Here is a 25,519-nt window from a genome sequence, read left to right as displayed (position 1 = left end):
CATCTCCGCATCTCCGCATCTCCTCGTATCCCTGGATTCCACGACAACGTGACAGAAATAGGATCTCAATAATTCAAACTAAAATATACATGTGTAGAATTTTAAACCTATAAGTGTATTGCTATGATAGCAGTAACTGTAAATTAACTGTAAAGGGTTAATCAAAATAGCCTAATACATTTAGTTTGCTTGCTTTCATTTTCATTTTTAGTTTAGCAAATTTAACTTCTGAATTAAAAAGCATTATTTTTAGTTTTTAGATTGTAATGTTACAATGCTATAATGTAATGTGATTTTAGCCCTTTTTTGCACATAATACACAGCATAACCTACATGGTTACATTGACTATATTTGCTTTTGCAGCCTTTAACATGAACATTGTTTCATTGGACAACATTGGGAAGGTTGTAAAATAACACAGAAAAACTTAGAAAATACAGAGATATATACCGATACATGATTTTTGGGCCACATTGCACAGCCCTAGTAGTACTGTCACAGTCAAGCAACAGGCTGAACAGAGTCTTGCTGAAAAGTTTAACAGTCAACATACTTAAAGCCAGTGACCTGAATAATAACACATCCGGGTGAACGGCACAGACATTTGCATACATACATAGTACCTACAAGATTTGCAATGCATTGGCTTGTGTAGAGCATATTTCTGGCCATATGATCTAAGCACAGCAGCAGTCATGGATTTGCAAGCTTAGCCAGTCAATGTTAATCAATATTTACACACAAAGCAGATCATTATTAGAAGATGAGAAATTATGCTATCTGTCCACGACATTATAGACAAAGAAAGTGCTTTGGGCAAGAGGGATTCTGGGCAGTTCTTCAAAAGGAAAACGGCAGGCTCTAGTTATTTGCCCTGTAGTAATCAAGTGTATTGATCGGTGGGCGTAGACGCTTCCAGAGGTCTTTGTGCGGGAGAAGGGGGCACGCATATCCTTTGGGGCATTAGAGGCATTTATTCCAGCAGCCTTTAAGACAATCCCACTTCTGAACGAGGTGATGAAAAGCCACATCTTATTGAGTTCAACCAATCAATGCTCCTCTGTGATCGCACACAACCCCCAAAACAACCCCCTCGCTAAGAGCATGACCCAACGGGGGCCAATTCCCACTCCCACCACTGGCAGCTCGTAAAGGGACGTGCCATTTTGGGCTTAGCGATGGCCAATTAAAAGAGTCCAGTGAGGTAGGTGGGGGATGCGGGCATCCCATTAAGTGGATAAGGTTAATGAGTTATTTGTATGGTTGACGTCTTCTATAAGTCGGAAAGGTTAGGCGCCTCTACTCAGCTGCCCTTTGGAGTTGTGGCAAAAAACTACCCCATTTACACGCTCTCCCAAGCAACCATAATGAGGGTCACACTGGTGCATGCGTACGACTGAAAGCTCCTGGAACAAACAAGCTTCTCAGTCCCACTTCCTCGAAACCACCATCTGATCTAGCACCAGGATCCCTCTATTTGCGCCAATTTCAGGATGCATTTCAAGTCAATCTTGATAGTGAGTGTGCATCCTCAACACGAAGCGCGTTCCTTTTAACTCTTTCCCCGCCAAACACAGAATTTTCACTGTTATACGCTAGTTGGTGCTATTACGCATCTCCTGAATGAGTCTTGAATGTGCCGATCAAAAACACAGACCAGGAAGACGCAGAAACGAGAAATCTCGTATGTAAGCATATGCATATGAAAAATGATGCAATCATCAACAAATAAGCTGCATATAAATGAAAACTGAAATGTCAATCCAGAAAGTGGTAAATGCCTGTGCAAACTTTGGGAGTGCTGATGGAATCCATCTAATGCATCTTTGCTTTGATAATATTACTAAATATGATCCAGATGTGGAATTTGATAAAAATGCGATTTTCTCAGCTTTTTCCTCAAAATGCTTTTTTTTATGAAATCTACCGATACTCAAGTGTTGAAAAAAATACAATGCTTGAAGCTAGAATAAAACATAAAACATTTTTTGTTTGAAACTAGAGGGTCTGATCTTTATTTTGATGTATTGCATGTTCAGATACTCATACAACAATATATTTCTTGGGGCCATGAAAGTTTAGTTTTAGTGAAAATCAGCAAAAACGCTGGCGGCTGGCAACTTTTTTTCAAAAACACTGGCAGGGAAAGAGTTAAGGGTACCTATTATGCAAAATCCACTTTTGCATGGTGTTTGGACACAAATGTGTGCTGGCAGTGTGTGAACACAACCACCCTACAATGATAAAAATCCCACCACTCTTAATTTTTAATACCCATCAAACCAAATCAGTCTCACTAGACAAGCCGTTTTAAAAGCAATGTGACATCACAATGATTAGGCCCCGCCCACAGCGGCTGATTGACAGTCTGCATTACAGTAGTTTCGCCCTCAGTGATTTATCTCAGGAGGAGAGTGACGTTAGAAAGACAACGAAATGCAAAGCGCCTATTTTAGAAATATTTTCACCATTTATCTATGGTGATTTTGGAAGTTTTTTTAAACATTCGTTTCTCATGTATTTGGCTCCACCGTGTTTGCATATTTTCAGTTTTTTCATATTTAAATGTTGTGTAGGTTGTTATTTCATATCAGGCCTATGGCATGGCGTATTTTTATTTGTTTTGTTAAATAAAATAAACATTGTATGTTTAAAGCTGCAGTCCGTAACTTTTTGGCCAAAAACACGGTTTGGAAAATGGATTCATGATGTACTCGCTTATTATATTAATTTTGTAAATTTTGAGCACAAAAAAGTTACGGACTGCAGCTTTAATATAAGTGAGTTGTACTGTTTTGTTGTTGTCCATTCAATCAATTGATGCAGAATAAAATGCATTATAACATATTCCAGATGTTATAATAAATGATCTGTGGGGTATTTGAGGAGAAACGTTACAGACACATTCTGGGAAAAAAAATCTTGTAAAAAGGGGCATAACAGGTGTGCTTTAGATTAGATTAGATTAGAACGTTATTGTCATTGTGCAGAGTACAAGTACATAGCCAATGAAATGCAGTTTAATACCAGTGCAGCACAACGGCTAAGAGTAACGCAATAAACATGACAATAAATGCGACAATGATTACAAAATATGCTTGTCGCCTCCATCCGAGTGGAATGCCGGTGTGATATTATTCAACTGACCGCAAGAACAACGTGACTGTGAAACAGAGCTATCCTTATGGCAGGTCTCTAGTGTCAATGGGCAGCGGGTGCTTTTTAAGAGCAAGTATTGGACAAACACAAACAAATGAGGCAGCTTGCAGTGACTCAGCGCTCTAATGAACCAGTGTATTGACTCACTGAATTTGTGCTCGGTCTAAAATGTCTATGAGGCTCCCAGCTGCCACTCTGAATACCAATTACTGTGTGCTTATGGAGGGAGGAGGTTTGGCCAAACACTGCGAGATCACTGCTGCCTTTACAGTGAGACACAGAGATGGCTGCTGGGAAAGGTTCGGTGATAAAGGACACTACAAAACAACAAGAAGGTCTGTGCAGCTCCCCTGAAGAAGTGCTTCTGAAACGATGCTGCAGCATATTCGATGAGCAGCTGGAAGACTGTGCTGTTTGGGTCTGTTTTTAGTACCAAAACCAACTTGAACATTGTGATGTCGAGGCCCTAAAACAAGTCCTGTCTCAGATTCTACAATTTCTATGTGTTTCTTTTCTGGGATTTACAGTACCTAGGCTTGAGAATAAATTTTTCTCCTTTATTTTACTTTTCATTGCAGGAAACTATTGATAACAATATGTTCTCTAATTAACCAAGTCAAATTTGTTTGCATAATGCTTTTCACAATACACATTGTTTTGTGTAGCAGCTTTACAGAAAATTATGATTATTAGAGCTGAGCGATACAAATTACATTTTGCAATGATAAAAGCAATCAAGCAGTTGTGATTTGCTATATAGTTTTTATTATGTTTTACTGTATGCAAGTGAATAAAGCTGGACATCCTTATATATGCATATTTTTAATAACAAGCTGGGCTGAATTTTTTAAATAAAAAAAGGCATTTGAGATATGCTATATTGCTTATATCTGATTATACTTGAGTGTACTGCATGTCTGCGGATTAAGCTGTGCAATAATACAGTTTACATTTTGAGACATCTTGCTTTACTTGAGCATAATGTATGTATGCAGATAAAGTAGGATGTACAATATATAAATGTTTTTATATATCACTGGGTGATAACATTTTTGACCTTTTTGTGATTTAACAATCAAGCAATTTAGATTGGCTATACAGTATGTAATGCTTAGCATGAGTGTATAGTATATATCCAATTATATCCAATATATATATATATATATATATATATCATGTTTATATACAGGATATGTTGTTACATGTCAGAAGTGAATCAAAACTATCCAAAACCATTAAAAATACATCTACAAGAGCATAGTTAATTACTAATACTTAAGTCAGATAGGTACTGATTTAGAGTTAATAGAGAAAAAAAAACCTCTTTGTTATGCACCATATTTTTCAAATAGGAAGCTATTTCCTTTTCATATGAGAGATGTATGATTCATTAGTCACTGTAGATAAATAACTAGATAATAATGAGGTGCATTAAATGGTAAATCTATGTGTGCTATAAACCAGAATGTTTCTGATTATGATAATAAAAGACTGCAACATCAAGCAGTATAAGAGTGCTTGTACAGCTACACTGGACATGTCTGACTCCAGAGGCCTTGCACGTTCATTTCTAGAGATACCAATTCCATACTTTCTCAAATGTTAATGGTTCATTTGTTAAATTGTGTCTGAACCGTTAACCGTTCCTGAGCATCTCTATTTTTGTCCCGAGGCAGACAAATGCTACACTGTTACCGTGTTTCCAGATGACCGGCTGCCATTGAGATGAACGTCAACAGCTCTCACTCTATAGTTCAGAGGAACGCTGAGCCAAATCATCACTTCCATCATGTCCAGCTTCTTTCTGAGTAGTGTATGCATAGAAGCAGAGATGGAAACTGATAAATGACTCTTATTCAGAACCGACAGCAAAACATACACATAGTAGTCCTGTTAATGAATGAATGACTCTTAAGATTCGGTTCTTTTAGTGGATCAAAACACAGTCAGAGCTCTCACTAAATGAATCATCTCCATGTGAATCAATAATTGTTACTGTGTTATGTTCTTATAAGTTTTGTGAGACTTAAATAATTGTAATTACTTTAACACTTTACAATAAGGTTCCATTTGTAAACAAAAACTAATTCTAAAACATTTATTAATCTTAGTTAATGCTGATTCCGGCATTCACTAATACATTATTAAAATGAAAAGTTGTATGTATTAATGTTATTTAATGAACCTGAGCTTACCTGAACTAACAATGAACAGCTGTATTTTTATTGACTAATGTTAACAAAGATTATTAAATACTGTAACAAATGTATTATACATTGTTAGTTTATGTTAGTCAGAAGCGGACAAAGTACACCACTTCCTTACTTGAGTGAAAGTACAGATACCACTGGTCAAATACTACTCCACTACAAGTGAAAGTACGGGAGTACATGTTTTTAAAAGTACTTAAGTATCAAAAGTAAAAAGTAAATGCATTGTTTTATTGTCGCATTGTTGTATATTTACAATACCATATGCCACTAATGCAATCTACTGAATACACTGATTAGCTTATATTATCTTTGGAATTAAGAGCTTTTATGTTACAAAACATATTAAAAGGGAACAACTGAATGAAGATAATTATCTTTATTTTTTATCTAACACTCCTACAGCTACATTGAGCTCATTTGAATACTTGTTTAAAAGTTACAAAGTTCTTTTTCAACGAGATATTGAAGTGTATAATATGGTTCATTTTAGGCAAAGAAAAGAAATGAAAACAAACCTTTAATCTCTTCAGAAAACTGGATCATACTCTCTCAGTAGGCCGTGGGTGTGCAGGTTGCACCAAAGAACCGTCTTTTTTAATTTTGCCATCAACTGATCAGTGTTCATAAAATGCTCAGAAATCAGTGAACTTCACACCATGTGGCTAGGGCTGGGTATTGTTTGAATTTTATCCATTCAGATTCTGCTTATTGATTTAAATTTTTATTGATTCCCAGTTTAGATTCTAAAGCTTTCATTTAGCCTACTTTTTGATCATTTCTTTCTTTGATCATGTATTTATGTGCAGTGTTTTGACAATAAAATAATGTTCAGATTTATATACTTCCCTGACCATTTTTTAGCAGCAATTTACAAGTAGGCCTAAGTTGTGTGTATATATATATATATATATATATATATATATATATATATATATATATATATATATATATGGTAAAGTGAGGGCAGTCATTTTTGACAGATATATTAGCCTACCATTTGTATTGCCATAGTTTAACTACAAAAATTAAACTTACTATAATGAAACTATGGTAAATTTGTGGTTACTGAAGTTACTACAAATAGAATAAGTATGGTTACTATAGTGAGATATTAGTACATTTGTGGATACTGTGATTTTACTGCAAATACCATAGTTATGGTTACTATAGTAAAAACATGGTTAATTTTCCAAAGGGCTTTAATGAGTTAACACATGCCTTTTTAGAGCACTTTTAGCTGTGCAGTAGCGCGGACTTTTACATTAGTTTAGTGGGGAAGATCCCGAGGTTGCCAGAATTGCGTAAAAATATCAGCCAAATGTCCATTCAAAGCTAGGCGGAAAACTGCAGGCTTAGAAATACTGTAACACTTGGCAACACAGGAAGGTCCCGGCAGATCGCAGGCCGGATTTACGCAGAAGAAAAGGGTTCAGTGAATCTGAAAATGCACTCGTTGTAAAAACTGCTACATATAACGACTTTCTACTTGGGGACCTTGATATAAATGTAGTTGAGTAAAAAGTACGATATTTGTCTTTCAAATGTAGTGAAGTTAAATTCGCAAGTTTTCAGAAAAAAATAATACTCAAGTAAAGTACAAATACTCAAAAAGTGTACTTAAGGTACAATACTCAAGTAAATTTACTTCGTTACTGTCTTATGTTTAATGCAGTAAATAAAGTTAACAAATGGAACATTACTGTAAAGTGTTACCGTAGTTACTGACTGTTTTCTTAGATGAAAATGTGTAGATAAAGATACACTTGAGTCTTTTTTTGCAATCAGTTGTATATTTTTTTTTTAAGTGTCACGTACCAAATTTTTGTTTAGTATTTTTCTTTCATTTATAAATAAAGGAATAATCATGTGCTCAATCTCATGTCATTCAAACCTGTATGACTTTCTTTTTTTCCCACAGAACAGGAAGAATGACACTCAGTCTGTCACTTAGTCTTTTTTCAATGCAATGAAAGTGACTGAGACTGTCATTCTGCCTCACATATCCTTCTGTGTTCTGCAGAAGACAGAGAGTCTGACAGGTTTGGATTGACAAGAGGATGAGTAAACGATGACAGAATATGCTTTTTTGTTTGAATGATCCATTTAAGACCAATCATTGACAGATCTGTGAAAAGTAAATACCTTATGAAAGAAATGCCCTGGATTTAGGTTTGATTTGTCAAATCTGTTCTGCTGAAATCTCATCATTTCACATGAGACTGCCGAGACTCATTAAAGAAGTTATTATTTTAACTGTTAATGGAATCATTAATGAAACAGAATCAAACAAGAACCACTAACTCTTTTCAATTCATATTCCTAGATACAGTCATACCAAAAATTATTCAGACACCAGATATACTTTTTGATATTTTTTTACTAGTGGGTGCAGGACACTATACTTCATTTATGTAAGTGAGGATAGCAAAATAAAGTAAACTATGGCATATTACACCCAAACAGTGGACTACCATTAAATTTGGGGACTACAAATTATTCAGACACTTTGACCTGAGCATTTTTTTCTTTAATTGCTAATGCGACCTTTTTACACCACAGACTGAACAAAATGAAGCATTGCTTGGTAATTGGTTGAGCTAAATTGGTTTTATCTAATTGTGTTCTTAAATTTAACAGCTGACAGCTATTCAACCAAATTCATTACATACCTTTCTATCAAAGTTATCTGACATTATCAAGATGAATTTGTTCTTTTCATATTACTATTTTCTAAACTATAGCAAATAAACTGTGATAATGTGAGAAATGTTGAAGGCGTCTGAATAAATTTTGGTTTGACTGTATGAACAGCAAAACAATTTGATGCAAAGTTTGTTACAAATAATTGCTCAGGTGATCAGAAGCATAAAAACCCCACCGGTAACATATTTAAAGGTGATCCACCTGCTGCCTGTGCTGCACACAGTCATTACCTGTAGCATGTAAACAGCTCGTTTAGCACAGGTAATGGGAAATTTCAACAGGTTAATCAAGAGCCGCTGCCTGGCCACATGTCCTGCTGCGAGGCGACCACACATTTCTCATGACAACCCTAATGAGCATCCTCACATTCTGTGCCATACCACTAATTCCAGAAATTTCCAGCACAAAGACATAATTAGACAAACTAATTAGACGCAGTCTTCGCTGCACAGAGATCCTCCGCAGTTCAACTTCTCCGCCTACCTGGCGTCTCTAAAATAGGCAGGAGCCGTCAGGAACATGTACGTTAATTCTGCTCAGCTGGCGTGAAAGCGTGTGCACGAGCCTCTCATTGTGTGTCACGGAGGGCCGAGACGTCGATCCATACGCTTTCTGTACAAGAAGCAGTCTACTTGTTCGTTACATCCGAGAGCGAAGGACACAATAGCATGAATCTCTGCGGAAGCATTAAGCAAGAGTCAATATCACACAGAAGGCACGTATGGATATTCCCGTCTCTGGAGAGTTAATTATTTATCGCAAATTGCCCCTAGAAGTGCCGTAGAAGGAAGGACCTGAAATGACGAGAGGCCAGGCGAAGTGAGAAAGCGAGATAGGCCGGAGAGAATGAGATGTAATTGATTTCAGAAGTGATGGGGAAGCCACGGTCTCCAGAGAAAAGTCCAGCTCATCGCAGCGGAAATGCCAGCAGAACGTATGTGCCTCTATGAAAATGACAATTAAGACTCGGCCTGTATTAAACAGACATTAGCAGGGAAAAATGTGGTGACCGTAGACATAGACACACCTTACCATAGACACGAGAGAGACGGAAAATTACAAACCTTGAAAAACAATTCCCTGGATCCAGCTGGATTTATTTGACTTCACAAATTCATTCTTTCTCATTTAATAAACAATTTGCATTGAATTTGTATTTCATTTGGGGCTTTTACAAACAGGAAAGAACAGGATTAGCATTAGATTAGACCTTTGATTTAAACAGATCACTCAAAAAAAAAAAAAAAAAAAAAAAAATTATATATATATATATATATATATACACACACACAAATGTGCTCTAAATTATTCATACCCTTGGTAAATATGATCAAAGAAGGCTGTGCAAATAAGTCTGCATTGTTTATCCATTTGATCTTTCATTTAAAAAAAATAAAAATAAAAAGACTAACCTTTAATTGAAGATTTAAAAAAAAGTGAAAGTGGGGGGAAATCATATTAGGAAATGAATATTTTTCTCTAATGGCCACAATTATTGGTACCTCTAGAAATTGTTATGATTAAAATATCTAATATGAAGTATATTCCCATTCATATTTGTATTTTTTATCACACCAGGGTGACTAGGAGCATGAAATCGTCCACCCTTGGCTTCGTGTTTCAGAAGATTATAAATATGAGGAACACAAAGGCCAAATTGCCTTAATCATCCATCACAAGGCGTAAAACCAAAGAATATATTCCTGATGTACAGCAAACGATTGTTGAACTTCACAAATTTAGAAAGTGGCTGTAAGAAAAGAGCTATATATATATGTACTCAATTATGAGGACAATTTATACTGTGATTTATATCTATGTATTACAGTACAGTTGATTAAATTATAAATGTCAAATCTCATTTTTCACCCCCTAAGTTTTCTATAACTTTAAAAAAAAAAACATCCAACTGTCCAAAAATCCAGAACTTCTAATATTTGTTCTCAGTCATTTTTCCAGGTATTTTCCTTATATATACGATCACACATATTTTCATATATGAATTCTGTAACTACACAAACAATACAGTGAGATAATATGTGTTCAGTTTTATGTTGACACAAGCATTAACTCTCGAAAAATTTAATTCTTGAGAAATTCATGTCAGAATTCCAATAAAGCTATTGCATGTAAAAATGTAGTGCAGTTTTTGTCTTCATTGCTATATATTTGTTTTTTTAATATGTATCAACATATACATGCAGTATACTGAACTATACAAGCACTAGTTTCTTATATATGGAAATGTATTATTTAATATATTGCATGATATTTTCCATATATTTTCGTTTAAACATCAGGGTTTTCCAAACAGGGAGTCGCTTATTAGACATATTAATATTGGTTTTTACATTTTATCTGTTTATTTAAATGTTATAATAATGTAATTTTTATTACAACAGTAATACCGTATATTTTTGTCTTTATTTTGTATACTTAGAGTTAAAATAATAGCAATAATTAATATAATAATAACATATATTATTCTTATTATCATACATTACATTTTACATTACATGCAAATGTGCTGTTAAATTATTAAAATATTATCTTAAAATTATCTTTTTTTTTTTTTTTCCTCAAGAAAATCCTTTATGTCAAAGGGGTTCAGCTGATTACAAAGTATGGGAGCCCCAAACGAACAATCAAAACTGCACCAGTACATTGACAAATCAGCAGGAGAAGGGCTCATCTGGAGTTCATGAGTTAAACATTAAAGAACAAGTTAAGAAGCACTTCCCTGTGTTCACAAACACCAGTTCCTGCATCTACACTGACGGCAGTGCCTATATCTGTCTTTGTTTACAAGAACTGAGCGGCACATAGATTTAATTTGAAGAAACGTGGCGGCTCTGTGCATCTCCATTAGAGTGCTGAAGTGAAGAGTGCACTAGGCCTGAGTGTTGTTCTGCCTCGGCTTTTCCCATAAGCCCTATTCTTCAGTCAAAGCCCAGGGGCGGCTGATTTAACATGCCTGCTTGTTTTGAAAAACACAGAGGTGCATGTCTGATCATCACTGCCACAGATACATTAGCTCTCTCGTAAAAACCGACTGTCCTTGCTAATACATCAGCTCTGCTCCAAAGACTAATGCAATGCTTTGCTGCTCTAAATAGGAAACTATTTAAGGCAAATATAAATAAATAAAATATTTCAACTAAAAAATGAGTTAAATTCTTCTGAAATGATTTGATTCTTCTTTTTTATTATTAGGGCTTGACGCAAACAAACCAAACCAGTGCAAAAATAGCTTCATGTTGAACAACTGAGTTAAAACAATTAGATGCAACACATTATGATAATGACGATATGACTGATGAGGAAATCTAAATTAATGCAGCAAGTCGTGGCATTGCTCAGCAATTATAAACTACCTATGATTACACTGTATCTAGCGGCACAATGCATCAAAACTGTTGACACTGCGAAAGCTCCCATCTGCAACACTGTTTACATGGTACAGCATGTGCTGTCATACCAGCCAATTCTACACATAAGTGATCAATAGAGTTTAACTATAGCATGTTGCTAAGCTAACAAAGCAAAACTCTAAAAAGCACGATAAATAAACAGTGCACAAGCAAAACACTGTAATATAACGAGTTTTAAGTTTTTAATTGGATTGCAATTTTTAACTTTCAGTATTAAATTGTCAATGTCAGTTTATTTCTAGAGCACAATTTAAAACAACTTAAAGTTGACCAAAGTGCTTTACATATAGACACATATAAAACAACATTCAAAACAAAACAGAGCAAAACAGTTTAAAGAGATTAAGTTAATCTTTAAAATACATTAAAAGCCAGAGAAAACAGATGAGTTTTTAACTTAGCCTTAAAATCTGACAATGTTTTAGCAGTTCTCATATACAGTGGAAGACTATTCCACAATTTAGGGGCAATCACGGAAAAGGCTGTATCCCCTCTCATTTTTAGTCTTGCCCTAGGAACAGTCAACAGCCTCTGATCAGATGATCGGAGAGGTCTCGATGGATAAGAGCAACAGATTTGACAGATATAATGGTGCCAGTCTGTGTAAAGATTTAAAAACAATTAAAACAATCTTAAAATCAATTCTATAATGGACAGGAAGCCAATGAAGAGACATTAGAATTGGGGTAATATGTTCACGTTTTCGCACACCCAACAAAAGTCTCGCCGCAGAGTTTTGCACCATTTGAAGTCGAGAAATAGACTGTTTGTTAATTCCTACATAGAGTTGCAGTAGTCAAAATGGGTAGAGATAAAGGCATGAATTACCTTTTCAAAGTCATTGCGAGAAAGCCAAAGCTTCGCTTTTGCCAAAAGCCTTAGATGGTAGAAGCTAGATTTTAAAACCAAGTTTATCAGTTTATCAAACTTGAGGTAATTATCATATAGCACACCAGGGATTTTTACAACCGGTTTATGAAAGCAAGATAGCTGCTCTAAATAGAGGTTCTGAATATCATACCCATCGGAAGACTAAATACAACAATCTCTGATTTGGATTCATTTAAATTTAAAAAGTTCAATGACATCCAAAATTTTAGATCATTTAAGCAATCCAGTAGAGGTTTTAGGGCATTGGAATCGTTCACTTTCAATGGCATATATCATTGCGTGTCATCTGCAAAACAATTAAAACAAACACCTAAAAACCCAACGGAAGCATATAAAGAGAAAATAATAAAGGAGCTAAAATAGACCCCTGCGGGACACCAAACTTGAGGGGGGCTGCAGCAGAGGAAAAATCTCCAAGACTAACTGAAAAACTTCTGTTTTACAGATAAGAGATAAACCGTTTTTGAATATATTTAACCAAATTGAATATATAGTTTCATTCACCATTTCAGTAGACTTGCAAAACTACCTTAGAGGAGGTTCACTAGGGTTTCAGACCTAACTGTTGTCATCGTTAGCGCTACTGAACTGGGGTTAATGTGTGAGTCAGACTAAGAAGAACAAGAATTGATAGTGCTGTTATTAACTTACTGATTATTAACTATGTCTTACTGATTTAACTTCCTACTGATTCATCAATGAAAGAGTGTGCTCTACAAATGAAGAAATTAAGCAAATTTGGACTTTAATAGAAAATAAATTGGCGGCGCTGAAGGCGTCGGAGCAGATATGTGGATTAATAATGAATCAAAAGCAGTTTTCCTTCCTCCTCTTCCACTCAGAAAACACTGTTTGGATCTGGAGCTGTGTTTGAAATGTCTCAAGTCCAGTGAGGTGGTGCCAGTGAGGTGAAGAAACAAAGCCTTGACAGGTCCCAGCGTGCCACCGCATGCTGATGACAGCCCTGTCTGCCAGCTGGCCAAGAGTGAGTCTACAAACAGGTGAAAGCCTCGCTGCCTACACTGAGAGATGAGACATGCTTTTCAGGAGAGGACGAGGAGATACGACGGTATATGGTGCAATCAGAGTCTGAAATCAATGCACTGTTTTCTCTAGAACTTTCTGGGACACTTGAATATTCTTTACATGAAACCAGCAAATATGAGGAAGCAAATCACATGTTTTAGTGACAGGTGCTGTTGTTTGTGAAGTGGCACATTTCAAATAAGGTACTGCGAGTGACTGTTTGTGTCCAACATACCAGGAAAACCAGACAGTATAAAGTACAAAAATACAAAATAATGCAATACAATTCTTAAGCTTTACTTTTGAGTATCCATGTCTAAGACTGCCCTTGGGTAATTTCCTTATGTGTACAGTTTCACAGACAGTAAGAACTTTTCTCAATGCGACTGGTGCTGGCAGCTGTGATAGGAAATGTAATATTATGTTGTACAAAGCATGTGTCTTGCGTTGAAAGAGTTTAAAATGATACAGACTTCAACCTCATAGAAATCCAAACATCCTTCAGAAATCTCTGCTCTGAACTACAGAAATCATTTGAGGCGCAGATCATTTGAGTCAAAGGACTTCAAAACATGACACCGCCAGCCTCTCTAAGAATAAAGGAGTTTAAAGCTTATCATCTGACAACCACACCACTTTAAACACACTAAAATGCTTTCCTGCTGCTGCACAGTACAATACTTGACATTATACTGTAATTAAGTTATACCAAGAATGTACAATATTCGGTTACACTTTATTTTAAGGTGTCCTTGTTACAGTGTAATTATGCATTTAAGTACTGAGTAATAACTTCATGCACTTACTATATGGTTAGGGTTTGGTTTAGGGCTACTTGTACGTAATTATGCATAATTAATTGTTATCATATCAGTATACGTGTAACAAGGACACCCTAAAATAAAGTGTTACCCAATTTTCTTTTCAAAAGAACCTTATTACCCCTATAAGTAGCTTTTTTACCCCTAAAAGATGCTACAGTACCTTAAAGGTTCACATTAATTCCTGAAGAGTACAAATTAGTACCTTTTGAAAGCGTAACGCCCTGGTGACAGCTTTTTTCTGAGAGTGTATGTAATAATTCTGGTTATAACACTTTTTATTTTTTATGTCATGATAGGATTGTCCTTTGATAATGCAGCGACATGAAAATGTCTAATGAGAACTTGGATTTTTTGATGGTTTTTGGCTTTCCACTAATCATACTTTTAAATGCATTGAAAATCTATCCAAGTAAACCATATTTCCCATTTATTATTTTTGCTTGACACCTAATGACATATGAAATCTAACTTCTTAGCTTCATAAATTGACCCTACAGAGGACTGATCCTAGTAGCCCTGAGTTAACAGCCCAGATCTTTAACCATTACACCATCATACCAACCTTTGAAAAATTGGATGAAAGAGACGAGCATGAAACATTGTGACTCATTTTTTCTGCTCATTTGGTGGTGTTTAAAGACGGCCTCTCTGACCCACTCCTGCGCTCCAGCGGCAGATCCTGAAACCAGAGCCGGCAGCGTAAGAGCCGAGAGACACAAAGACTCTAGTGTCACTGCAGGCCACTGACGATGGGGGGTTGGGTAATGAAAACGCCAGCGAGCACACAATTAAAGATAAAGCAGGAGCGCTTTCTGAGAAGCCTCTATATATTATGCATGTATTATGTCGGCATGCAACACTCATTCTAATATATAATGAAATTTGTATTCTGTTTCCATAAATGATTTTTACCACAGCTATAGTCCATTACAGTGCATATCTATTACAACCCAGGCTCACTGGAAAAACACCTGTCATGACATTTCGGCAAGATATTACGTTGCTTCTTGCGCATTTCACTGCAGATTTAAAGTGAAATGTCCAGTGAATGGCGCTAAAATGCACATTCAATATGTGACCATGTGCTTGTTTTTATATATTGGTACAGGCATGTATTGTTGTGTTTTTATTACATTGGGACAGGTACGTATTGCGGTGGTTCAGAATTCAAATGTCCAGTGAGTGTCACTAAAAGGGTTAATGTTAATCGTTTTTGAAAATAACATACACCAAACCCAACCCTAAACCTACCCGATAGTGTTAACCAAAGCAAAAGTGATTTAAAACACAATCGCTGTTGCAACCGTGCCATTTCTACACGAGTTTGAGCTGTATAGCTTCACCGCACGTGTATCGCATGAGCTACCGACCCATACATATGAAGCTGTGTATGTGATGCTAACATTCAAAAGTATCTGTTTTCAAATCTCACAGCATGTTATATGTTTTGAAGTCAGCAAGGAATTCTGCGAAAATTAGGCTTTCTTAATGAAAACTCTAGCCTTGTAAATCATACTTTGTGTAAAAATGTATACAACTTGTCTGAATTTTATTGCCTCTAGTGCTAATTTCAACTGGAAACTGCAGTGTTTTGCCTGGATAGGAAATGTCTAGTGAGTGGTAGAGATGTAACGATTCACTCAACTCATGATGTGAAATGATTCACAATACGATTTCACGATACAATTTTCTCATGATTTTTTGAACAAATTAACAAATTGTAAATGCAAAGGTGTCCTTTTATTATTTATCAGACAAAATGCTGCACATTTCTTTGTGAAATTGAAATATATCAAATAACATAACTAAAATGAAATTTTAAAACAAATCCCAAATCAAAAAATGAAAGAAATCACTTTGAAATTTCAAACTAAGGCTATGTCTGTGCTCTTTCTATTTAAAATTAGACACAACCACTGCATTTTAATCTCAATCCAAACAAAGATGCTACATACATGCAGCTTGAGCAGTTTTTTTATTTATATTAGATTGCATAATTTTAAATTTGAAGCAACAACAGAATGCTCTGACTTTAGCTTTGTGAAATTATGCTACATGAAACTCATCTGAACGAAACAAAAACAGCAGATGGGCTGAATGAGACACAAATTCACTCTTGGACAGCAGGTGGCACTTATGGAACAGCAGGGATACAGCGTTTCCTTGGTTACTGCTGTAAACAAAGTTATTTTCAACCGGCTAGGGGTGCATCGTTATATCCCTAGTGAGTGGTGCTAAAATCATATTCAGTTTAATCCAAAACAGAAATGTTCGTCCAATCAAAACCGTCCAATCGGTCCGAGCGTTTTAATTTGCTTCCTTACCTGCCTGCCAACATATGTATTTGCATACCTCTGTGCACCCGGTTCGCGCAGACAGGATACATCATCAGCGCGATCACGCACGCTATTGCAGACAGAGCGAGAATGGCAGGCAAACATCAACAACCCGATCTTCCTTGCTGGTATTATAGTACTTTTACTAACTGTACTATAAAGATTTCTCACCGGTGAATGACACATGATGTAGCCCAGCGCGGTTCCCAATTCCAGTCCTCGCGCCCCCCGCTCTGCATATTTTGCATGTCTCTCTTAGTTAACACATCCGATTCAGATAACCAGCTAGTTAGAAGTGAGCTACGTGCATGAACTGTGTTCCGATTGACATGCTCCCTACACAGTGTTCATTGCTCCCTACTCCCTAAGCAGGGGAAAGTTTATTTCACTTCTCACGTCTTCTCACACAGACGAAACTTACTAGAGAAGTGTGAAGTGTGACATAATATACCTCTGTAAATAAATACTATTAAAATTAACTTCTCACACAATTTAATGCCCTTTGTATGGAACATATACACTCGCTTCGAATTGGAAACCACTGATGTAGCCTATTGTAGTAATGTTGTCTCTGGTGTTCTGGTCTGTGAGCGTATATGCGTTCAGGGGGCATGGCTTTGGATGGCGATTGCAGGGAGGGCGGGACGTTCGTATTCAGTGCTATGCCTGTTAAAGTTAGCATTTTCCAAGATCTCCTACTGCACCTTTAAATGTCCGGTGAGTTGTGATAAAAGGTCACATTACATAGACCGTTAAAACATTAAAATAACATACTAAACCCCACGCTAAACCCAACCGATAGCGTTAACAAAAGCACTTCACATCACAAGTGTACCAGGTGAGCTACCAAGCACGTTTACTATGTCAGAAAAGCCATACATATGGAGCTGGTTCTATGATGTGAACATCAAAATGTATTAGTTTACAAATCATGTACTATAGTCAAAGTGTTTTAAGGTCAAAACATAGCATTGTTCAAGGAACTGCATGAAAATAAGACTTTATTAATGAAGATTCTGCCCCTCTAATCAAGTTTTTGTGAATAGCGTTCATTTAAGCTGTAAAATTCTCCCTACATAACATAGGTGTTAGTAAAATGTGTTAAAAAAATAATAAAATAGGACAAAATAGCAAAAGATGACAACAAAAAAGTGTGTGGGGGCTTTGTTGTTTTGTTTTTGTTTTGCATCAGTTGGTGACATTTTCAGAAATTGCACAGCAACCAATGAGCTTGTCTTTGGGCGACTGTTTGAATCTCTAAAAAAATGCAATTACAATGATATTTCATGTGGAGAAGACCATTCACTGTTTTGATGAAATCGAGCGTTGCGTTGCACCTGCAGTCATCTCTATGTGAATCAGCACACTGTTGACAACTCTGTGAGTCGCACATGGCTGGAATATGATTTCATCCAAGAGCTCTTGACCACAGCCACTACAGCCCAGCAATTTACATGTAGCGTAAAACCACCACACCATTCACATTGAAAAAAAAACAACTCCATCAAGAGCTACTTGAGCCGAACAGCTCTGCTTATTCAGATGTGTACTACCACACTAAATTATCACATGAGACAGAAAGATGAGTGTGTTCTGTACATTACAGTATAGTTAAACCAGATACAGCATGTTCCATGCGTATGGCATTTTAATATGCTTTTAAATGTGAGGAAAACAAAGACGAGCTCTTTACTTTGTGCCAAGAACGAGTAGAAAAATGTGCTGTGTGCCAGAAAGAGGAAATATGCAGCTTTCCTGAAGGGTTTACTTACAATGTAACAGCATCACAAATACTATTAGACCATTACTAAAAACCTCTAGAGGACACCAAAGGAGCACTTCTCAAAATACACCCAGGTTAAAATGTGGTTTGGGCAGACAGCTTGAGAACATGTTTTGAGACCAAGATGCCTAAAAATGCCATCTACATATACAGCTCAAACCATCATGCACAAGAAGGTTAGCAGCACACTAGAGGTTATGACTATATGCTTTCTATGTTGGCAGCTTAAGTTTTGAGGCTGCAATACCAAAAATGCAATCTAGGTAGGCACCTCACTATGTTTTGAAACCATGATGCCCAAAAATCCAGTCTACTCTTAAAAATAAAGATTCCAAAACTAGGTGTTTGCAGTGATGCCATAGAAGAACCATTTTAGGTTCCCAAAAGAACCTTTCAGTGAACAGTTCCTAAACGAACAACTTATTCTTGGTGTGAAGAACATTTAAATACTCTAAAGAACACTTTTGTGCAATAGAAGGTTCCATGGATGTTAAAGGGTCTTCAAGGAACTGTAGATGCCAATAAAGAACATTTATTTTGACTGCAGGCAGTAGGGATGGGCGATATCTTATCGTTTGCGATATACCGGTACAATTTCTCCCAACGATAAGAATTAGTCTTCCCGCGATAATAACGATAAAGTCTAATTGTTGACATATTTCTGTGTGCGACAGTGTGGAGCGACATCACGAATGGCGGACGTGAAATTGAGGAGGAGTTTATCGCTAAATGAGGAGCTCAAGCTCCTTCTACAATCTGTAACTGGTTTGGTCAGGGCTGTACAGTACACAAAAAATCGGTCTGAGCCTTGAATAAATGTACTACAGTAGCAGGTGTGCGATACAGTTTTGCATGTGTATGAGCCTGTTTACAAACCTGTTGTTCAACAAAGATATCATTTAGTGACATGCTTTTTTTCTCCAAACTTAATAACAGTTGAGTGTTTCAAATAACTTCTTTTTGTTGATTAGCATTGCATTATAAATATACTTTCCTTATAAAAATACCCAAGATTGCTTGAAGCACACATCTCCGTCGTGCATTTTATTCAGCGATAACTAGATACCTTTGTCCATATTAGGGATTTCCTGGAGCGTTGTCAGTGCTATTACTTCTGTGATGCATATGTGGAGTTTCTGCGCGAGGGCGCCCTCCGGCTTCCAGTATGAATTAAACAGCCAATACATTACGTGTGTACTCAGTAATGCTCACAACACCCTATTTGGGGTAAAAATAGGAAAGATAATACTTTTATCTAAAGAAGCGATTCCCTGAATTATAGTCATTGATATCGTTATTGCAATAAATACCAGAAATATTGTGATATATTTTATCCCTAGTAGGGAGCTCAATAGCTCCCATGGTATTTTATACTAAAATGTCTAGGAAGGCACATGACTGTATCTTGAGACTGCAATGATTTAAATGCCATCTAGTTTGGCAGCTCGCTATGTTTTAAAATCACAATGCCCAAACATGCCGTCTAGACAGTTCACTATGTTTTCAGACCATGATGACCCAAAATCCTGTCCAATTAGGCAGCTCTACTGAAGCGTTCACTTCCACTGCAACACCATGACAAAAGCACGGCTAACACCAAAAACTGTTCTAGAAGAATTGCTAACATCTCAGTTCTGTCAATTAGATGATGATATCCATTCAATGGGAATACATTTTTTAATAGGCAAAACATTAACTAATGTTAATTTCTGTGTGATTTGATTCACAGGAGAGCTGAAACGCTGGGCTGGCTCATGAACTTCAGCCCCAGGTGAGCAGATAGCTGGTGCTATCAGTGTGTGGAGATCTCAGGAAGTCTGTAAAAGCATGAAAAGACGATGTGGCTCAGTCCCTCAGGAGAAGCCTGAGCTCTCTCCCCCTCCGGCCATGAAAAGCAATCAAGAAGCTGAACAATCTCCCATGGACCTCACCTCGCTGTTTAATTACAGCGCAGCAGCCTGCCTCACTGAGCTTATCCACGGTCCGACAGAAAGACATGCTGCAATATATGACTCAAACACAGAGAATCACAGCTGTCGAAAAATGAAACACATCATGACCCACTGGTAGGATATGACATGTCATAAATGTAGTGTGGACGATGCAAATTATGGTGGTATGTGATTGAAATGATTGGTGGGACTATTTGGGTTTTCTAATGGCAATATATGATTTTAATAACCAGAGAGCAAGTGATAACAGATCAATAGATAACAGATCCGATCATTATTTGTTGCAGCCTAGAATTAAACTGCTGGTTTCGTCAGGAGAACGACACATTATTTCAACACACTATTTCACTGTTTAAAACTGTAAAGATGCTTTGACACAATCTGCATTGTAAAAAGTGCTATATAAATAACGGTGACTTGAGCTCAGATAAAAGACTGCGTTTAAATGTACATGCACTTTGCACAATATTTATGGCAAATTTCATTTGAAGCAGAAATTGCTATAGCAGATGAGCTTATTGGTAGTTTTAGGATTTGGTTCAATGGCCACATATACGATTTGATGTTGATAATCTCAAAATGACAAAATTACAACCGATTAATCAGCTTTGATCTCACTAATTAACACATATGTGGTTTCTGTGACTCATCCAGGTAAGTTCTAGCTACATAATCACTTAGCAAAACTGTTGTTGTAATGTGACTAACAAGGGATTGTTCCTGCCACAGTAGCTTAGTAGTAAAGTAGCTTTCAGAAATCCCTTAGGCCGAGGTCTTTCAATTAAACGCACAAAAACAATACACTCACAACAACAGCGACAATGCTTGGAGTTCAACTCAAATCAATGCAAACGAGCTGTTTCATAAAGAGATGCATGAAAAAGCAAACAATGGAAATAATGAGTGAAATTAGAAGAATGCTGCATAGTGAAGGATAAATCAGAATTCAGAAGCCAGAACGAATTAAAAATGATAGAGAACAAATACAACATGTGGAGAAAAAAAAGAAAAATGGATGCATTACAGCCGAGACCTTCTATTATTTCACTTTAACAAATATCTTTCTCGTGCAAATAATGAATCTCAGTTTGGCTCCAGGTTCAAATACTTAACGATGCCATCTGGTCCCCTCAAAAAACATTCATCCTCATAGCCATCATCTCTGAGGGCATTGTTGTGAAGACCATGGAAAAGAAAACCAGCAGACGTTATGACTAAACGCTGGAAAAAAGAACGAAAGAAAAACACTAGCCCATTGATAGACTTGTGACTCAGTGAGTGAGCGGCACAGATTGGGCTAGTGCTCAAAACCGAATGTGATTCAGTTCTTTTATAAGACTACAAACAATCAATCGTCACAGATGATCAGATCTGCACTAACACCAGATTTCAGGCCCTCCGTATAATTCCTAAAATGCATCCTGGATCAAGCGTCTTTAACACGTCCTATAGACTACCCCAATCCACTGACCCCCTTCTCGGGTGTCTCAAACAGAACCAGGACGGCCAGCGATGGTCAGCAGTGATCACTAGGGTCTGAGACCATCATGTCCACAAATGCTGCCCAAGTCAGTCAGTAATACTCAGACATGAAATTGTTATTGAAACCTAAAGAACTCGAGGTTGATTAGACAAATGCTGCATTTGCGTACTGTTACCAAATATCAATCTCGAAGGTATAATGCATTTTAGTACTTTTTGGCACAAGACGATAAAAGTATTAGGCAAGAACACTTACCTAGACAGCATCTTTGGGCATATATAAGACTGTGCTTTGATGGCCAAAAATGCTGTCTGGGTAGACAGCTCACTATAGTTTTGAGCTATGATATCCAAATATGATGTCTAAGCAAGCAGTTCACGTACGAGTCCATGTGATGCCCCCCCAAGAAAATGCTGTCTAGGTAGCCAACACTTTGTTTTTACACTAAGACTCCCAAAAATGCAATCTAGATAGGAAACCATAATGTCCAAATAGATGTTAAGGTAGGCTGCTCGCTAGTTTTTTTGATACCATGGTGACCAAAAGCATCTATATGAGCAGCTCTTGAGATCATGATGTTCCAATGAGACTATGGTGCCCAAACACGCTGTACACATAGGCAGCTCACTAGGTTTTGAGAAGCATGCCCAAAAAACGCTTGGTTTTGAGTGTCAGAAGTGAGCAGGGCTTCATGAGCCCAAAAGTAACATTACTACACACACTATGAACACCTCCTCCTCATCATATCTCATAATACCAGCGCGCACTGTGTTGGAAGAGTCATGCAATGCATGCATATTGATAAAGTGATGCGTTTTCATCCGTATCTCATGCAGAACGGCACGCCAGATGACTTACCCGTTCCTTACGCTGCCAGATCAGTGCCTATTTCTAAACGCCCAGAGCTTTGAACGCCACAGAAGAGCTCATATGTGGAAATAATTTCCGTGATCAGAGGCACTTGTGCATGTTATCTCGCGCATCCCGGGCCTCCGTCAGAGAGCAGGTGGACGCGCCTCCCGTCAGAGATGGAGAACCGCGCTCCTCTATCGCTCCATCCCTGATGACAGCAGGAGCGTGTGTTAAAATCTCCGCTGAAGCGCTCTCCTCAGCTCCAGCACGTCTCCATCTGTGAGTCAAGAGCTGGATGCTGCCATTGTTCCGCGCTGTGATGGGCGCAGTCTCGTTGCGCGCTCGGCTCGTGAGAGAGAGAGAGAGAGAGAGTGAGAGTGAGAATGAGTGAGTGCGCGCGCCCTCGGTGACGTGTGCGTGAGGGGGAGGTACTACAGGTGAAAAGGCCAAAAAGTTTCCTTTTCCCTTCTATCAAAACCAAATGTAACCATATGCACAGTGCATACTGTGATTTTACTGGTTCGTATTTCTAAAACAGGAAAATTACGCATCATCTGATTGGATATACATGTTTGCAGTGCTGGGCATATTTGTATTCGTTACTGATTTCAAATTGCATGACAAAAAATGTAGTTAGTAACGTAATTGCATTACACATTTGTGAACCTGGACCAAAAAAAAAAAAAACAGCCATAAGGGACTTTAAAAACAAACAAACAAAAAAAAATTGATGTATGGTTTGTTAAGATCGGACAATATTTGACTGAGATACAACTGTTTGAAAATCTGAGGGTGCAAACTCAAAATATTAAGAAAATCGCCTTTAAAGTTGTCCAAATGAAGTTCTTAGCAATGCATATTACTAATCAAAAATTAAGTTGTGATATATTTACGGTAGGAAATTTGCAAATTATCTTCATGGAACATAATCTTTACTTCATATCCTAATGAATTTTGGCATAAAGGAAAAATCGATCATTTTGACACATGCAGTGTATTTTTGGCTATTGCTACAAATATACTCCTGCTAATTATGATTATGGTTTTGTGGTCCAGGGTCAAATTTTTAGATTATATATCTGACTACTTTTTGATTACTAACATATTATTAACAACAATAAGTACATTAAACATTGCATTACTCAAGGTTTCCAAAACCAGGGTTAAAAAACCCACTGACCTCAAATAACCATCAGTAATTGATGCAATGCTGAAATGTTGAGAACATAGTTTTTAAAATTGAAATGATTTTTGCAAATCCAGTGGTCAAATGCTGATTGACCTCTTAATTTTCTGTGTAATTATATCCACCTGACCAGTGACTGATCTCTGTGTGAATATCCACAAAACTGGACGACTTTCTGAGTGTATATAAGCGGTAGACTATTTTAGAAAGGAATTTAAAAGATGAAAAAGAAGAATTAGGAGGATCAATGAATTCAAAATAATTTATTGCTATAAAAACGTCCTACGTCCATGTCTGCTGATGGTCCATGAATCAGAACAGTGCGGAAAAAAAATAAAAAATTATATATATATAATCTACAACTGATAAAAAATGGATTGCATATGTTCAAAAGCAAAGCAGTGAAATACAATCTGCAGTGTTGAGCAAAGCAGTATATTTGTGGTGTTGGAAGCTGAGGTTAGTGTGAGTGTTGCCCTCCACCGTCTCCTTTTCCATTGTGTGATTCCCAGCCTACGTGGAGACATTATCCTGGTAAACAGTGAAATATAGTCCTCGTTAAACTCTGATCTCTAGAAGCAGCGCACACACACACACACACACACACACACACATCTGTGGATGGTAAGGTTCATTTGGCCTTCCATCACAAATAACAAATGCTTCTATAGTTAAACCGCTTCAGCTTCGCGTGTGATACACTGCCAAATGAAATGGAGAGGACCTTACTCTTCATCACAGTTTGTACTGAACACACAGTTGCAAACGAGTAAGAGTCGACCCAACCAATTTAGAAATGTCAATTTTTATTGCACTTTCATTTACTAGATAATTGCATCAGCAAACCAGACACAAAGACAAACAAATCCTGTAAAATGCCCAAAGTCAGCATGTAATGTAATCATTAAGGGGAGATGAAATACATGAAGCTCCACTAAACAGAGTCTGATGATGTCTATGAAAGAGAAATGTTGTGCTCTTCTGAGTGAAATTGCATTCTGAATTCTAGATGATAGATGGTTTCTATATAATCTATAATGTAAGCCTACATAATATCATATATGTGTAATCTGTATAGAGGTCAGTGAGTGTAGTGAATGACAGAATCCAGCAGTTAACTGGCAGAAATAAATATTTTTCATTATTTTAAATTCAGATTATTCAGTTATTTTGGTTTATTGTATACACTATAATTATTTTGTTTTGACTACACTTTTAGTTTAGTTTAGTTTTATTCTGTTTTCACTGAGAACAGCATATAAATAATAAAAGTGCAGTTACAACACAAGAAGATAAAGGCCCGGTTTCACAGACAGGGTTTAGACTAAGCCAGGTTCAATTAGGACATTTAAGCCATTTTTATAAACGTGCTTAAGAAAAAACCATCACTGGTGTGCATCTTGAGACAAAACAAAGGCACTGATATATTTTCAGATCAGTCAATGCAAGTTTCTTTTAGTTGAAACAGCTCAGACTTATATTTTAGTCTGGGACTAGGCTTAAGCCTTCTCTGTGAAACCGGGGGGAAAAAAGGAAAAAAGAGACAAAAAAAAAAAAAATATCATAGGGAAGGTTTGAAGGACTTGCAAATATTAATCTTTTTTTTATTTTTTTTATTGAGTGAATTGGAAATAGTCTCAAAGTACTGCTGTCCGCAAGCAAAAACACACACAATTGGT

The 25,519-nt window shown here is 36.9% G+C and overlaps 1 protein-coding gene across 1 annotated transcript in view; it reads right to left on the bottom strand.

Annotated features, from left to right (window-relative positions):
- nexmifb (neurite extension and migration factor b) overlaps positions 1 to 22,989 on the bottom strand; it is an 83,315-nt gene extending 60,326 nt beyond the window's left edge. The window contains 1 exon segment of the mRNA XM_058798980.1: positions 22,661 to 22,989. The gene's annotated coding sequence lies outside the window, so the exon portion shown is untranslated.
- Between the last annotated feature and the right edge of the window lie 2,530 nt (positions 22,990 to 25,519).

This window comes from Onychostoma macrolepis, chromosome 14, assembly GCF_012432095.1.
Source record: "Onychostoma macrolepis isolate SWU-2019 chromosome 14, ASM1243209v1, whole genome shotgun sequence".
In the NCBI taxonomy this organism is placed as follows: Eukaryota; Metazoa; Chordata; class Actinopteri; order Cypriniformes; family Cyprinidae; genus Onychostoma; species Onychostoma macrolepis.
The sequence above is the reverse complement of the archived record's forward strand: the minus strand, read 5'-3'. Positions and strand labels throughout refer to the sequence as shown.